Source organism: Macaca nemestrina, chromosome 6, assembly GCF_043159975.1.
Source record: "Macaca nemestrina isolate mMacNem1 chromosome 6, mMacNem.hap1, whole genome shotgun sequence".
In the NCBI taxonomy this organism is placed as follows: Eukaryota; Metazoa; Chordata; class Mammalia; order Primates; family Cercopithecidae; genus Macaca; species Macaca nemestrina.
In genome coordinates, this window is record NC_092130.1 from 70152531 (window position 1) to 70171040 (window position 18510).

The 18510-nt window shown below is 36.9% G+C and overlaps 1 long non-coding RNA gene across 2 annotated transcripts in view; it reads right to left on the minus strand.

Moving 5' to 3' along the window:
• Positions 1–18510, minus strand: part of LOC105471111 (uncharacterized) — a 326529-nt gene that overhangs the window by 179125 nt on the left and 128894 nt on the right. For both annotated transcript variants that reach the window (XR_011624804.1, XR_003015765.2), the window contains exon 2: positions 11418–11572. This is a non-coding gene — a long non-coding RNA (uncharacterized lncRNA). The remainder of the gene's footprint in view (positions 1–11417; positions 11573–18510) is intronic.

An 18510-nucleotide genomic window follows, 5' to 3' on the forward strand; every position in this document is an offset into this window, starting at 1 on the left:
ATATTCATTCTCACACACACACACACATACACACACACACACACACACACACACACACAGAGAGAGAGAGAGAGAGAGGTAGGAAAATGTCACATGATGCAGATCATTTCTGGAGAAATTCAGGATATTTTGGCGTGATCCTAAAAGCAATACAAAAATCATTGAAATATTTACTTAGGATTATATCTGATATGCATTTTGAAAAGATAACTCTCAATGTATGTGTGATACATGTGGGTATCTACTTTGTGGGAGCAAAAATGAGACAGCACAGGAAGCTAATTATAGTCCTGGTAGACTATAATGGTGGTTTAGACAAATGTGGGAGTGGTAATAGAAATGGAGAGAAATGGTCAAGCATAATATTTAAGGCAACATTGGCAGAGGTTGATGATGAATTAGAGATAAGAATGAGGGAGAGAGAGATGTTTAGGATGACTGCCAAGTTTCTGGATTGGTAACTATATAAGATTGCGTGTAAATGTATTCCTTGATGGGTTTATTAAGGAGCCCAGGAGAAAAAAGGCTTTACAATTAATGGAATCCACCATTCTTGGAGTAGAGTAGGAATTCTAAATAAGTTTTGTTGTTGCTGTTACATAAACACATTAAATTCCAATTATTCTACGTGTATATATATTTGTGTGTGTGTATATATACATATACACATATACACTGGCTGACTGCAAGGCTGTGTTTATTTATGGAAACTCTAAAAGAGAATTCATTTCCTTCCCTTTTCCAGGTTCTACAAGCCACTTGCATTTCTTAGCTCATGTCCTCCCTCTTCCATCTGCAAAGCCAGTAACATCACATCTCTCTGACTCTTCTATTGTCACAACTCTCTTTGACCTAACCAGAAAGGTTTCTGATTTTTAAGGACTCATGTGATTAGTTTGGGCCCACCCACATAATCCAGGATAATCTCTCCATCTCAAGGTCCACATCTGCAGTGTCCTTTGCCTTAGCCACATCTGCAGTGTCCCTTTTGCCATGTAAAGTATCATATTCAGACTAGGGAGATTGGGATGTGGACATCTTTGGGGGATGATTCATCTCCCTACCACACCTTCAAAGGTATAAACCATTTTTAATAATATATTTCTTGACCTAAATGCTTCTCAGTTGCTCTATAATTATTTAATGCAGGACTTGTAAAATACATGTGAAGTAAATAGCACTGCATGAAATGAGAAAAGGTTTCCTCCAATTTTAACTGCCCAACTCCTAATATTTAGCGGCTATCTGTATTTTTTCTTCCCAATGTATGAATTAATTTAGATCTTTGTCCTCCGAGAATGGCTCTTTTATACTAACCATGTCAGACTACTTAAACATGTGAATTTGACTGCTTTGGATAATTTCCATGTAAAATTTTTCTGAATTAAAAGTATCATCATATAATGCAAGAAACTGCCAAGTGTGAAAAGACTCAGTTGTCAGAGAGTCTGACATCCAAATCTCCAGCCGCCTAAAAGAGAGCTTTGCATGCAAAAATAATAAATGAATATAAATAAAAATATCTATATTTTAACTGGTATATTTCGAATGGAAGCTGGTAACTTGAAGGAATTGTCAACATTTGTCTGAGGGAAGGTTGATGGAGGCTACAAAGGCTTTCAGCAAAGGGTCTTTCCTGTGTAATGTTTTATAAATGGGCTCAAATGAACCTTTCAGAGGTGGAGAGCTGGACCATTACAAACCACCTCCACCTGTAGGATCTATTTTCAATTTGACTGCAATAATTTTATCAGCATGCCAATGGTTACAGGTGCTGCCAGAGTCAATCTTTTTGCTATATCTTTCTGTCACAGGGCAGATTTCCCTTTAATTGGACCCCAAATTGGCAAGCACCCCTCTTTTCCAGGCTTGCTGACATTTTTCAATATGAATTTAACAACAAAAACTTCCCATCACCCCCTCATTATTCCATTTGTAAAATGGTGTAACCATTTCTGGTTTTCCAACATAATCTGCTCTGTCTTAAAGCCAGACTCTTAATGAGGCATCTGGCTCAGTCTCCCCCACAGTCAGAGTATGAGGAAAGCTTGCTGACAAGCTAGTATATGAATGTGATGGTTAATTCTTTTAGGAAAGCTTAGCAGCGCAGTAAGGAGAATCATCTGCCCCATTAATGAATAAAGCCAAGAAGGTCAGATTTTGTAGCCCCTGAATAATATTAGAGCCATTTCCAGTTGAGTGTGCTCCTCATGGTTGTGTCTTATCTAATTTCCTTGAAAATCCCTGATTTACAATGTCAACGGTGGCACCTTGTTCCTCTGCCTTCTTCTCAAAATGACTCCCCCTGAAACAGTTGCTTCCAGCAGCCCAAGAAGCAAAGCCTTATGAAATATTAAGAAATGGGAAGAACTGAAGGAGTGCCAGGCAAACAACTTGCTCCTTTATCTCGTGTTTTACCACACCAGACATTGGTTTGATTCTGACTCAGGCTTTGGTATATAAGTTTTAATTAAAGGCAGATGACTACTTTCCTAATATGCAAGCCCAACCAGGCAGAATAAAAATAAAATGATGAAATATAGTAGGTTATGTGCAAAGTTCTATCTTCAAGTAAAAAAATAAATGTTGTATGTACAAGTTTCTATGCTCCTCCAATATCTCCTTCTATCCAGCCTGCTCTTCTTGCAGCTTTCCACATGCCCAAGCCTAAAATTTAGGAGTCATCCATTTTGTCTCTCTTTATCCTGTTTCCCACATCTAATTAATCAGCAAGTCCTTTCGTCTATACTTAAAAATAGATCCCAAAGTATATTCATCCTGTTTATTAAAACAATAAGGAATGGGAATCATTTAGAAGCTCAGTCATGCCTTTCTTCTTTAGGTCAGGGCTGACTGTAACAAAAGCTGTTACTCCTTGAGAGCAAGGGGAACTTAAAAAAAATCCTCTAAGTAATAGAGATCAGATTATATTTATCCAGTAGAAGCAAGTTAGATACAATTATCTAAATTAGTGGCATACTCAGAGTGGGAACCAGCAAAACTTGACCCATAGAAAGGTATGGAACACGGACTTGCTAGGAGCAAAATATATGGTATTCAACAAGTGTTATTTAATTTGTATATTCAAAAGAAAAGAAAAGTGGAAGATTAGAAAGGTGAAGGCAGTCACCTCAATGAAAAATCATGATCCCTTGCTCAGATTCTTGAAGTCAGCCCATTTTTTGGACCCAGAATTCATTGTCTAAAGAAGAGGACCAGTCTGCTGTAAGGACAATGCAATGCCGCATACCAATGATTACAATTCACTCAATCCTCTGCCAAAGGAACCAAATGGAGGGGGAAAAGCCATGTAAGACTTGTTCATGGATGAGATGGTTGAATACGTTGATATAAGTCATAAATGAATTGCAGCTACACGATAGTCCTACTCAGGTATGGTGTTGAAAGACAATAGTAAGAGGAAATTTCAACAGACAAAACTTCAAGCAGTGAACTTGGTCATTTACATTCTATAGGTAGAGAAGTAGCCTGATATAATAATATATTAAAATGCACTGAAAGTGAAGAGTAGCTTAGTTTTTTAATCTGGGGGCTGGATGTAGGAACAGAAGATTAAAAGATTGTGACAAGGAAATCTCCAAAGAATCATGTGAATACAGTAACAGAAACATGCAGAATGGTGAAGATCTTCAGATTGCATATTAATGGCCACCAGAATTTATCTTACTATGAAAGATACCCACCAACCAATTTGACATGGTGGCTTAGCCAGTTGATTTTAACCTGCTTAATCAATCAATTTCAATCTGTGATTAACATTCATGCAGTCACTGTGGTGGCAGGAGTGGAGGCTATGCATAAGACTCTCACTCACAAAAGTCATTCTACTTTCTGCCACTGCCAAATGTCCAACCCGCCAGAAAAAAATACCAGTGCTGAGTCCCTGATATGGTACTGTTCCATGAAGAGCCTAATTAGCCCTTAATATTGGCAGGTTTGTTGTACTGAAGCTTTTTCATTCTGGTGGAATTGTTGAAAGGGTCAGCATTTTATCTTGAGCAAAATTGACATATGTTCTTGGTATGTATTCCCAGAGAGTCTTATCTGTTTAGCTTATCAGAGTATTTACAGAGTTTTAATTCACGGAAGCAGGATGTTTTACAACATGCATCTACCTAAAGATACTGCTTTATAGAAATAGGTATGTGGCAATGGGCATATGGCTATAGAAGCCACTAATTCTATCACATATAACAGCCCTTGGAAACTAGCAACATGACAGAGAAATCAAATGGCCTTTAGAAGGCACAGCTGAGGTTCCATCTTGCTTATGGTGCTCTGTGCTACTCACCCACCAGAACAGAGTATATGCTCTAAATAAACAACCACTGGAAAGCGCTATGTCCTCAAATGTGAAACAAAGAGATAAAAGCAGTGGCCCTGCTTACTTTTATTCCCAGTGACCTACTTGGATAATATGGGGTTTTTCTTTTCACAATTCTAGGCTTCATGTCTATAGAGGTACTGGTTCCTAAGAGGAAATGCTTTTACCAGTGGATGCAGAAAGAATCATGTTAAATTTTAAGCTATGTCTGCCACTCTATTGCCTCAGGTTCTTGGTGCCAAGAGACAAATAAGCAAGGAAGAATTGACATCCTTTCTGGCATAATTTACCCTAATTATAAGGAAAAGGTAAGTTTGTTTTTTCCAAGTGAAGGTGAGAAATAACACCTGGGAATTCAGGTGATTCACTGGGGCATATCTTGCTACTCCTCTGCACAATTTAAACAATAAATAGAAAATTGCAGCAAACAAAGCCTGAAAGAAGTAAGGGGATTAGGGACTCCAACCCTTCAGTGATGAGTGTTTGAGTCACCTTATCAAATAATTCACCTAGGCCAACAGGGGGGCTAACTGAGGGTGGGGAGGATCTAAATTGAGTAATACAAGAGAAAGAAAAGAGAATGCATTGCAATTCTGAGATGAACTTTAGTGGCAAGAGGCTGTGGTTCATGCCACTAAACTTTTTATTTCTGCAGGAAGGAAAACCAACCAGAACCCTGGACAAGCTTTTCCCTAATGGAAGAGAAGTTTTATATGAAGCAATGGATCTTAGGAGCACAATAAATGGACTTCACAGACTGCCATCGGGCGCCACTGAGATCCCCTGAGGTGCTCCTTCCCCTGCTGCCACGGGTATTGCCAGTCAAGGGCTCAGAGGTTAAAAATTGACCTCAGCAAAAGCTGTCAACATCATGCAAGTTTATATCTCCTCTCTGGGAGCAGTTCCATCAATGATTTATTAGTTATAATAAATCATTATAAAGGTCCAATCCCCATGCTTCAATTTGGAACAATTTGAAGGCCATCAGAGCTCCAGAGCTCCCTGTGTAACAGGTTGAGACTGTTGTGCCTGCATTGCACTTCAACACCTCCTTGGCCTCACTCTGCTTTCCTCAGGACCTCACTGATGTTCTCCCTGGGAGTACTCCAAACTGAATTATTTGCAAGTGGAACTCTGTGTTGAGGTCTGTTTTCCAGGGCAGCTACACTAAGACAAATACTAACAATCGTTAGTTGCTACACTCTCAGAAAAGAGAGGTGACAAAAGCACAGGGTCTGTACTTATAAGACCATACCTTGGGCAGTGTTGTGGGTCCATGTTTTAAAAGTGTCTGACAAATTCAAACCCACAAGCTGGTGAAATATCTATAAAAAGCATCAAATGAGGAAGCATCAGTCAGGAGCTTGGATTTTTAAACAAAGTACATTAGATTTGGGTTGATTGTGATAGCTGTCTTTAGATCGTTGAAAAACTAACATATGAGAGGAAGACTGGGAATTTGTCTTACATTACCCATAATATAGACCTAAGATCAATGAGTAAAAATTACAGAGCGGATTTCAACTCAGAATGAAAGGAAACATAATGCCTGATAATTAAAAATTTCAACAATTGAATGAGTTGCTTTGAAAGAGAATGAGTTGCCTGTCATTGAAGGTATTTTTCTTAGTATATTCAGGCTGCTATAACAAAAATATCAGAAACTGGGTAGCTTATAAATAATAGAAATTTATTCATTACAGTTTTGGAGGCTAGGAAATCCAAGAGCAAGGTGCTAGCAGATTTGGTGTCTGGTAAAGGCCTGCTTTCTGGTTCATCAGTGATGTCTTCTAGCTGTGCCCTCACATGTGGAAGGGTAAGGGCAGCTCTCTGGGGTCTTTTAGGAGGGCACTAATCCCATTCATGAGGGTTCTGCCTTCATGACTTAATTACCTCCCAAAAGCCTTACTGTCACCTTGGGGATTAGGATTTCAATATAGGAATTTGAGGATGAAGGGACACAAATATTGATACCATAGCAGTATATAAGGAGAAGCTGCATAATCATTTTTGTGGACATTGTTAGTATAGTTTTGGGGTCATAAATTAAATGAATTATGAGGTGTGTGTTAGGTTTCTATTACTCTATAGCAAACTGTCACAAAAGTAGCAGTTTAAAACAATACATATTTATCTCACTGTTTCCATGGGTCAAGAGTCTGAAAGTATGTTATCTGCACCTCACAAGTTTGAATCAAGGAGTAAACTAGGTCTGGAGTTTCCTCTTAATGCCTGGGAACCTCTTCTGTGCTCATTCTGGTTGGTTGCAACGTGCACAGTTTCTTGGAACTCTTGAATTGAATTCTTTGTTGTTTTGCTGGTTGTTGGACAGGGGACTCTCTAAGATACTAGAGGCTACTCCTTGTTTCTTGCCACATACCATCCCCCTCTGCCCCCTGCTTTGGTTCTCTATATTCTTACACTCAAATCTTTCTCTAGGAAGGGGCCATGAGCTTTTAAGGGCTAACTGTATTAGGTCAGTACAAATCAGATAAGTCAACTGATTTGCAATGTAATCATAGGAGTGATAGTCCATCATATTCACAGTTTCTACCCATATTTAACGGAAGACCATTATACAAGGTATGTGTACTAGAAGTCAGGAATCTTGGGTCCAGGCCCATCTCAGAATTCTGCCTGCCATATTGTGCTTTCCACATATACATCTCCAGAATTCAAGTCACCATGATCATTCATGGATGATCATTAAATTAAAGATCTCATAGGATGACAAAGTGTACTTCCTGGGCTGATTTTTAACATGACATCAGTCTCAGTTCTGAGATAATAAGAACATCTTCAGGTTAGTGATGCCTCAGAGGTTCCTGGTGAGGTTGGAGTGGGATATGAGTGTTTAGAGCAATGCCTGTAGCACTCCAGCCTTCCCCTGGTACCTCAGAAACATCATGGATCTAGAGATGATTTGGAATCCCCAGAATTTCTGAGGACCAAAAAGAATAGTTGCTGAACACCTAGAACACTGTGTGGCACTAGAAGATTTCTGGAAATAGACTGCAATTTGTCAGGGTTAAGCCATGAAGAGGTTCAATTCCCCTCCTTCTGTTCTTTGTCTCAATTTTCAGCTTTTCATCTGGAGACTAAAGGGTTAGAATTTGTACAGAATTATGACAGTAGCTCAACTGAGACCCCTCGCTAAAGAGAGAAAGGATAGGAATTACTGGATAGAAAGAGATAGAAAGCCATACACACTAAGGATCTGGTTACAAATGCCTCCGGGCCCTGAAGGAGTGATACAGAGATGATTATCTGTCACCCACAGTAAGCCAGCTTAATCTGCTCTCATTGTATGTGTTTACTGCTTCCTGTGACTGTGCCCCTCCAAATCAGACTGAAGAGCACTCATTTGGCTTCACCAAGGTATGAAACTAGGAGAAATCCTGGCTCTCCTGACATTTTGGCTTCCAGTTCCTATATCACTGGCCCTGAGAGAGCTGAGCCAAGCAAATAGATCTTTATCTTTGTTCAGTGAGTTGCTTATCTCATCCTTGAGCAGGAACCAAGTAACCATTTTAAACAAGGGTGTAATGTTGGACAGACCCTAAACAATGAGTCTTGCTTTGTATAGAAATTTTAAAGAAATGGACACTCTATATAAAATTATACAACAAGATGAATACTGTTCTAAACTAATATTCAAGCAGAATCAAAGCATGCTATTTTTTGTTGGATAAGCAGTTAACATATTTGAGCTAAGGCTTTTGATTTTACCTCTAAACTTATATCCACATAATTTGAAGTAGATTCCACCTTCACTTATTTATTATCATGTGGGCATGTATGTTTGTGTGTATTAGTCTGCATATATGTCATTGTTCTGATAAAAAAATAAATCCTTATAGAAAACGCAGGAAAAAATAGAAGCTATTTATATTTTCTCCAATCAGAGATTACCACTATAAATGCTTTGAATTATATCCATTGCATTTTTGATATATTTTATTTGTATCATGCATGCTGTTTGGTAGACTAATTTTTTATATAAAATATATCATGCATGAGGTTGAGAGACAGCAGATTAAATTCTCAAAACCTTGAGCATCTGCTCTTGTTATTACTGTTAGGCTTTAACTTTAAGCCTCTTTATAACCCCACCTCCAGTGAATTTCACTATATTTGATAGGCGTCAAGGGACTATGTCAGTCCCTCTAGTTTAGGATTAGACTAATAGACTTCGTTGTTTCCTATCTCCTAACTTCTATACTCATGTACTTTTAAAAGACAAAATGTAGAGAAACAAGAATTCCAAGAGCAGAGTAAAGAAATTTAAAGGACGCCTTCTTTGTAAATGTCAGAATTATTGTCTTTTTCTTTCTCCATAACAAAAACTCTACCCTCTAGCACAATGGCCAATGACCTAGTAATGTCCTCCTCCCATGTGAAAACTTCTTTTTATAAAGATAGAAAATAATCTTCGCAACCCCTTCCTCATGCACAGGGATCAGTACATGCCATTTTTGATGAGCTTTTTTTCAATCAATTACATATTTGAAGACTATTTTTTATGGTTGTAGAGTGTCCCATACACTCCACATAGTTGGATGTATCATATTTCTACTATATTGGAGTATTAACTGTTCATTTTTTCTTTATATGTAAGACTATATTAAATGTCCATGTACATTACTCTCTAAAAATGTTTTTCCCAACATTTCAAAAGTCTGTTTACCAAAAAGAGAAAGAGAAATGAATCAATGCCTACCACTTCAAAAAACATTCACAAAGGAAGACACCAAGAGAATAAGAAATGAACTAAAAATCAATTAGAAAATAAATAACAAAATAGCAATAGTAACTTCTTGCCTATCATTAATTACTTTAAGTGCAAATGAATTAAATTTGTCAATCAAAAGGCACAGAGTGGCTGCATGGATGAAGAAAAACAAGATCCAACCATATGCTGCCTACCTGAGATGCAATTTAGCCTTAAGGACATATATAGGCTGATAGTGAAGGACAGATAAAAGATATTACATGAAAATACTAATCAAGCAAGAGCAGAAATAGCTATAGTTATATCAGACAAAATAGACTTTCAATCAAAATGTAGCACAAAAGCCAGAAAGGTCACTATATATTGATAAAGGGGTTAGTTGATTAAAAAGATATGTGTCCAATATTGGAACACCTAAATATAGAAAGCAAATAATAACAAAATTAAGAAAAAATAGACAGCAATACAATAATAGTAGGGAAATTCAATACCCCACTTTCAACAATGGATAGATCATGCAGATAGAAATAAATAATGAAACAACAGATTTGAATAATACTATAGAACAAATGGAACTAACAGATATATATAGAAATTACCTCCAACGAAGCAAAATACAGTGCTTTTTTTTTTTTTCTCAAATGCACACAAAACAGTCTCCAGGATAAGTCATATGCTAGGCCACAAACAAGACTCAGTAAATTTAAGATGACTGAAATAATCTCAAGTAGCTTTTCAGACCACAATGGTATAAAACTAGAAATTAATAACAGGATGGATTTTGGAAAATTTACAAATACATGCAAACTGAACACATCTTGAAAAACCAATTGATCAGAGAATAAATATGAAGGGAAATCAAAAAGTATCTTGAGGCAAATGAAAATAGAAATACAACATACAACAACATACAGTATGCAAAAAGAAGTAGTTCTAAGATGGAAGTTTATAATGATAAATGCCTACATTAAGAAAAAAAATTCTCAAATAAACAACTTCACACTCTAAGGAATTAGAAAAAGAAGAACAGAGTAAGCCCAATGTTAGCAGAAGGAAGGAAGCAGTAGAGAATAGGGCAGTTTGACTACATCAAACTACCAAGCTTCTTCGCAGCAAATGAAACAAACAAAATTAAAAGAAAATATGGAATGGGAGAAAATATTTGTAAACCATATATCTGATAAGGGGTAAATATTCAAGATATATAAGAAACATAACTTACATATCATGCAACTCAGCAAAAACCAAATAATCTGATTAGAAAATGAGCAAAGGACCTGCAAATATTTTTTTTTTCAAAAAGGCATGCAAATGTCCAACAGATATGTGAAAAGGTGCTCAATATTACTAATCATCAGGCAAGAGCAAATCAAAACCACAATAAGCTATCACCTCACACTGATTAGGATATCTATTACCAAAAAGACAAGAGATGACAAGTGCTGGCAAGGATGTGGGGAATCCTTTATCCACTTTTGGCCAAAATGTAAATTGGTATAGTCATTATGAAAAACAATGTTAAGGTTTCCTCAAAAAATTAAAATGTAAAGAAACGATTATACAATCCAGCAATCATACATTTGGGTTTATATCCAAAGACAGCAAAATCAATATCACACACACACACACACACACACACACACACACGCAAAAAATCTGGGCTGGGCATGATGGCTCATTCCTGTAATCCCAGCACTTTGGGAGGTTGAGGCAGAAAGATCATTTGAGGCCAGGAGTTTGAGACCAACCAGGCAACGTAGCCAGACACCATCTTTACAAAAAACAAACAAAACAAAAAAATTAGCTGGGTATTGTGGTATGCACCGATAGTCCCAGCTGCTCATAAGGCTGAGGTGGGAGAATTGCTTGAGCCCAGAAGGTCAAAGCTGCAGTAAGCCAAGATCATACCTGGGTGATGGAGCAATACTCCATCTCACTTAAAAATAAAATTAAATTAAATGTTTAAAAATAAAAATAAAATCTCTGCACTCCATGTTCACTGCAGCATTATGCACAATAGCTAAAATACAGAAACAACCTTATTGTTCAGTGAAAGGTGAGTGGATAAAGAAAATATGGCATATGTAGAGTTGATTCCTGAACAATACAGGGGTTGGGGTACCCAACCTCCTGTGCAGTCAAAAATCCATGTATAACTTCTGACTGGCGAAAAACTTAATTACTAAAAGCCTACTGTTGACTTACTGATAACATAAACAATTAAAACATATTTTATGTGTTATATGTATTATGTACTGGATTTTTACAATAAAGTAAGCTAGAGCAAAGAAAATATTATTAAAATAACCACAAGGAAGAGAAAATACGTTTACGATTCACCAAGTGAAAGTGGATCATCATAAAGGTCTTCAATGTCACTGTCTTCAAGCTGAGTGGGCTGAGGAGGACGAGGAAGAGAAGAGTTGATCTTGCTGTTTCACAGATGGCAGAGGCAGAAGAAAATCCACATATAACTGTACCCACGCTGTTCAAACCTATATTGGATAGAAAATCCACATATAAGTACCCATGCTGTTCAAACCTGTATTGATCAAGGGCCTTGATATGTGTGTGTGCGTGTGTGTGTGAGTTCATATACACACAGACAATGATATTCAGCTAAAGAAAAGAAAAGTCTGCCATTTAGAACAACATAAAAGAACCTGGAAGAAATATGCTTAGTGAAATACATCAGACACAGAAAAACAAATGCTGTATGATCTCACTTATGTGTGGGATCTAAAACTGTCAAATGCACACAAGAAAGTAGAATGGAGGTTGCCAGGGACTAGAGTGTAAGGTAAATGGGGAGATGCTGGGAAGAGGGTACAAAGTTTTATTTATGAGTTCTGGAGATCTAATGTGCAGCATGGTGACTAGAGTTAATATAATATCTACTTGAAATTTGATAGGAATGCATATATTAAGTGTCCTCAACATACACACTGCACACTGATGACTGTGGGTGGTGATGGATGTGTAATTTAATTTCGTTATGGTAATCATTATACAATGTGCACATATATCAAATCATATTGTACACTTTGAATATACACATTTTTTATTTGTTATTTAAATATTTTAAAATTTTAAAAAGATGCATTCCAAATTTTAAAGAGTAAATACAAAATGGATTGCATGAACTCAAAAAATAAAGTTTTCTAGCATCACGGATAGCAAAAGGGCAGCACAGTGGCGGAAAGGTTTGGGAGGAATCTAGAAAGTAGAGACAGCAGAACTTTCAAGAAGAAAGTTCTGGCTTGTAGACTTCCCAAGGGAGCCTTTCTATGGACACTTCTCATCAGTGCAAGACAGGTTGCTGTTTAGCCCTCCCTTCATCTCACTCCTCAGGATTAATTTATCTAGGAAAACCGTCAAACTATATTCAAGTTACAGTGTAAATGTCATGCTAGAGAACAACTTTGGAACTAGATTTGATTGTGTCTTAAATAGGTAGGTAAATCATACCTCCATCGCACTGCTGGTGTCAAAGCAGTTACTGGGATGGGAGAGCAGAGGAAGAGATAGTTTTATAAGTAGATATAGCATATATATATAGAGAGAGAGAGAGACACACACACACTTATCTATACACATGTATATACACACTCAAGTGTTCATTACTACTATTAAGCCTCATTATAACAGTCTCCACAGACATGGAATTTCCTTAAAATAAGCATTCCTTGCTATCTCATTCCTTCCTCTACTTTCTCAATCTTACACCCACAGTGTTATATGCTCCTATCTAAAAATACAGTAGCACATGTTTATGTAAAAATACCATGTCATGAAGATAACAAGAGAGGGCTCCCTTGAAAAGCAGGGTAGTAATAAGAGAACTGAGCTGAAAATTGGGAGCTTTGGTTTCTAATTTTGATTCTGCCTGTGATAAAGCCTGAAGATGGAACCAAGTCAAACAATCTCTCTAAATCTTGATTTCTTCATTTATAAATAAGTAGTTTGGGCAACATGCTATCTAAACTACTTGGGACTTCTTTCTTTCAGTTTGAAAACCCACTATTTCTTTCTCTTGCCTACTTGTTCTGACAAGAACTTCTGATTATATTGAATAAAAGCATTGAAAGTGGGCATCCCTGTTTTGTTCCAGATTTTAGAGGAAATGTCTTCAATTTTCCCCATTCAGTACAATGTTATCTGTGGGTTTGTCATATATAGTCTATTATTTTGAAGTACCTTTCTTCTATTCCCTGTTTGATGAGGGTTTTTAATCATAAAGGGATGTTGAATTTTATCCAATGCATTTTTGGCATCTATTGAAGTATTCATGTTTTTATTCTTGGTTCTGTTAGTGTCATGTATCAGTTTTATCTATTTGCATATGTTGAACCATCCTTGCATCCCTAGGATGAATCCTGCTTTATCATGGTGAATAATCATTGTATTGCATTGTTGAATTTGATTTGCTAGTATTTTGTTGAGGATTTTTTGCCTCTATGTTCATCAGTGATATTGGCTGATGGGCTACTTGGTTTGTTTCATTTAACATAATAACTCATGTTCCATCAGTGTTGCTGCAGATAACAGGATTTCACTATTTTTCATGGCTGAATAATATTCCATTATGTATATGTATATCACATTTTCTTTATCCATTCATCTGTTGATATGCACTTAGGGTGATTCCACATTTTGGTCATTAAGAAAAATGCCACAATAAACATGGCAGTTGTGATGGTTAATACTGAGTGTCAACTTGATTGAATTGATAGATACAAAGTATTGATCCTGGGTGTGTCTGTGAGGGTATTGCCAAAGGAGATTAACATTTGAGTCAGTGGGCTGGGAAAGGCAGATCCACCCTCAATCTAGGTGGATACAATCTAATCAGCTGCCAGCATGGCAGGAATATAAGCAGGCAGAAAAATGTGAAAAGAGAGACTGGTCTAGCTTCCCAGCTTACATCTTCCCCCTGTGCTAGATGCTTCGTGCCCTCGAATATCAGACTCCAGGTTCTTCAATTTTGAAACTCAGACTGGGTCTTCTTGCTCCTCAGCATGAAGATAGACTACTGTGGGACTTTGTGATCATGTGAATTAATACTTAATAAACTCTCCTTTATATATATACATATTCTATTAATTATGTTCCTCTAGTAAACCCTGACTAATACAGATTTTGGTACCAGGAATGGTTCTAGAGGAACAGAATATTAAGGATGAAGTTCTTTTGTTGGTTTTGGGGTTTCTGGAGTTGGCTGCTTAATATGACTAGACCTGAAAATGCTAAGGACTCTAATTCTAACAGTATGGAGAACATTGATGGTCTTTGGCATGAACTGTTTAGAGAGTTATACAAAATAAATGCATTTGACACCCCTGATTCACCTCTCATGAGAGGCAAGGAGTTTAGTGACTCTATACATGATGCCTTTGACCATATGTGGAGAACCAAGGAATATAACGAAGCTGGTTGGCTGCTCCTAAGTTCGATGGACAAAGTGATGAAAGAAAATGATAAACTCAGGAATTCTATCTCCTGGCTTCAGAAGCAGATACTGAGCCTCAAATCTGCCAAGATTGCCCTGAGTTAGCATCTTATCTCCTGTAGAGAAAGAGCAAAAATTCTGGAAATTCAGACACAAGCTCTTATCATGAGACTGGCTGATCCGCAATGAAAGGTGCATGCACAGCCTCACCAGGTGTCTACCCTTAAAGTTAGGGCGTTGATTGGAAAAGAATGGGACCCTGCAACTTGAAATGGGGATGTATTCAAGGACCCTGATGAAGCTGGGGACACTGAGCTTGTAAACTCTTATGAACCTTTTTCGCCAGAAGAAACAGCTTCCCCATCCCCAGTAGTGGCAACATTCCCTCCCTTACCCATGCTGCCATCAGCCTTTCCACCTTTGTCTGAGGAGATAAACCCTGCGCTGCCTGAGGCAGCAGTGATGGCCTTCCCTGAGGCAGTTACCAGGCAAAATAATGTTGATTCTCCTCAGGGGCCACCCGCAGCACCCCTGTTTACTTCTAGACCTATAACTACACTGATGTCCCAGTGGGACCCTAGAGGGGAGATTGAGAGTGTGATCCATGAGGAGGTGTACTGCACTCAAAAACAACTGCCTGAGTTTTCTAATTTATATAAACAGAAATCTGAAGAACAAGCATCAGAATGGATATTAAGGGTGTGGGATAATGATGGAAGGAACATAGGGATGAATTAGGCTGAATTTATTGATTTGGGACCACTAAGTAGGGATTCTGCATTTAATGTAGCAGCTCAGAGAGCTAAAAAAAAAAAAAAAAAAAAAAAAAAAGGTTCTAATAGTTTATTTGCTTGGTTAGCTGAAATAAGGATTAAAAGATGGATTGAAAGATGGATGGTAGAAGAAGGTAGTCATTAATACCAGCTATGACCACATGATCAACTGCAGAAAAACAAAGACTGTAATTGTCATATTTCCTCCTTTGGTTAAAAACATGTTTGTGTATGTATATGCTTGTACTAAGAAAATATCTTCATTTTATTTCCTTTCTCCTTTATCATGTGACATAAGATTTATTGACTTCACATCAGCCTTTAAGTACTGTTAACTTTATGTGATAGTATTTGGGTTGGGGATTGGTGTGTTTCTAGTTGTACAAAGGATAGTTGTATTATATTAGATGCAATTATGACCTTATTGTCTTTATTTGAAGATTATGTATAATCTCAGAAGATGTGTAATGGTTCACATTGACAAGGGATAGACCTGCGATGGTTAATAGTGAGTGTCAACTTGATTGGATTGATGGATACAAAGTATTGATCCTGGGTGCATCTGTGAGGGTGTTATCAGACATTTAACATTTGAGTCAGTGGGCTGGGAAAGGCAGACACACCCTTAATCTGGATGGGCACAATCTAATCAGCTGCCAGCATGGCTAGAATATAAGCAAGCAGAAAAATGTGAAAAGAGAGACTGGCCTAGCCTTGCAGCCTACATTTTTCTCCCATACTGGATGCTTCCTGCCCTCGAATATTGGACTCTAAGTTCTTCAGTTTTGAAACTCAGACTGGCCCTCCTTGCTCCTCAGCCTGCAGATGGCCTATTGTGGGACCTTGTGATTATGTGAGTTAATACTTAATAAACTCCCATATATATAAATGGAATATATATATTCCATTAGTTCTGTTCCTCTAGAGAATGCTGACTAATACAGGAGTGCAAATGTCTTTTGATATATTATTTTCCTTTTTGTGGGGTATATACCCAACAGTAAGATTTATTGATCATATGTATATTGTAGATTTTTTTGTAGTTTTTTGAGGTAGCTGTGTATTGTTCTCCATAGTAATTGTACTAATTTACATTTCCACAATAGTGTATGAGGGTTTGACTTTCTCTGGATCCTTGCCAGCATCTGCTATTGCCTGTCTTTTTGATAAAAGTCACTTTGTGGTCAGATAATATCACATTGTGATTCTGATTTGCATTTCTCTGGTGATTAGTGATGTTGAGCATTTTAAAATTTTAAAATATTAATGTTGGCCATTGGATGTCTTTTTGTGAAAAAATACCTATTCAGTTCTTTTGCTCATTTTTAAATTGGATTATTTGGGGTTTTGCTATTGATTTGTTTGGGCTCCTTGTATATTCTGATTATTAGTCCCTCGTCAGATAGGTTAATTTGCAAACATTTTCTCCCATTCTGAGTTTTTTTTTTTTTTCACTTTGTTGGTTGTTTCCTTTGCTATGCAGAAACTTTTTAGCTTAATATAATCCCATGCATCTATTTTTGCTTTGGTTTCATGTTTTTTGGGGTTTTTTTTGTTTTTTTTCTTGAGACGGAATCTTGCTCTTGCTCTGTCACCAGGCTGGAGTGCAGTGGCATGATCTTGGCTCACTACAACCTCTGCCTCCTGGGTTCAAGTGATTCCTTTGCCTCAGCCTCCTGAGTAGCTGGGACTATAGGCATGTGCCACCATGCCTGGCTAATTTTTTATATTTTAGTAGAGATAGGGTTTCACCATGTTGGCCAGGATGTTCTTAATTTCCTCACCTCATGATTCACCTGCCTCAGACTCCCAAAGTGCTGGGTGTTTATTTATTTATTTATTTTTTTGTGAGGTCTTATTCAAGAAATCTTTGTCCAGACCAATGTACTGGAGCATTTCCCCAAAGTTTTCTTCTAGTAGTTTCATAGTTTTAGGTATTTGATTTAAATCTTTAGTCCATTTTGATTTGACTTTTTTGTATAGTGAGAGATATGAGTCTATTTTCATTCTTATGCATATGGTCATCCAGTTTTCTCAACACCATTTATTTAAGAGATTGTCCTTTCCCCATTTCATGATCTTGGTGCCTTTGTCACAAAGATTAGTTGGCTGTAAATGCATGTTTATATCTGGGTTCTCTACTCTGTTCCAAGGGTCTCTGTTCTTGTTTTTATGCCAGTACCATGCTAATCAATCTGTTTACTCTAGATTTGTAGTAAATTTTACAGTAGGTACAGTAGGTAGTGTAATGCCTCCAGTTTAGTTCTCTGATTAGGATTGCTTAAGTTATTGGGCTCTTACTGAAATCTGTATAAATTTTAGAATTTTTTTCCTATTTCTGTGAAGAATGTCATTGATAGTAATTGCATTGAATCTGTAAATTGCTTTTGTTCCAATTCATTAATATGGAATGTATTTATTTTGATGTCCTCTTCAATTACTTTCATCAGTGTTTTATAGTTTTCCTTGTATAGATGTTTTACTTCTTGGGTTAAATTGACTCCTAATTAATCTATATTCATTGTAGCTGTTGTAAATGGATTGCTTTCTCGATGTCTTTTTCAGATTGTTCACTGTTGCCATATATAAATGCTCCTGAGTTTTGCATGTTGATTTTGTATTACTGCAACTTTACCAAATTCATTTATAAGCTCTAACAGTTTTTTGGCAGTTTTTAAAAATTTATTTCTAAGTACAAGATTATGTCATCTGAGAACAAGAATAATTTGACTTCTTTCTTTCAGTTTGAAAACCCACTATTTCTTTCTCTTGCCTACTTGTTCTGACAAGAACTTCTGATTACATTGAATAAAAGCATTGAAAGTGGGCATCCCTGTTTTGTTCCAGATTTTAGAGGAAATGTCTTCAATTTTCCCCATTCAGTACAATGTTATCTGTGGGTTTGTCATATATAGTCTATTATTTTGAAGTACCTTTCTTCTATTCCCTGTTTGATGAGGGTTTTTAATCATAAAGGGATGTTGAATTTTATCCAATGCATTTTTGGCATCTATTGAAGTATTCATGTTTTTATTCTTGGTTCTGTTAGTGTCATGTATCAGTTTTATCTATTTGCATATGTTGAACCATCCTTGCATCCCTAGGATGAATCCTGCTTTATCATGGTGAATAATCATTGTATTGCACTGTTGAATTTGATTTGCTAGTATTTTGTTGAGGATTTTTTGCCTCTATGTTCATCAGTGATATT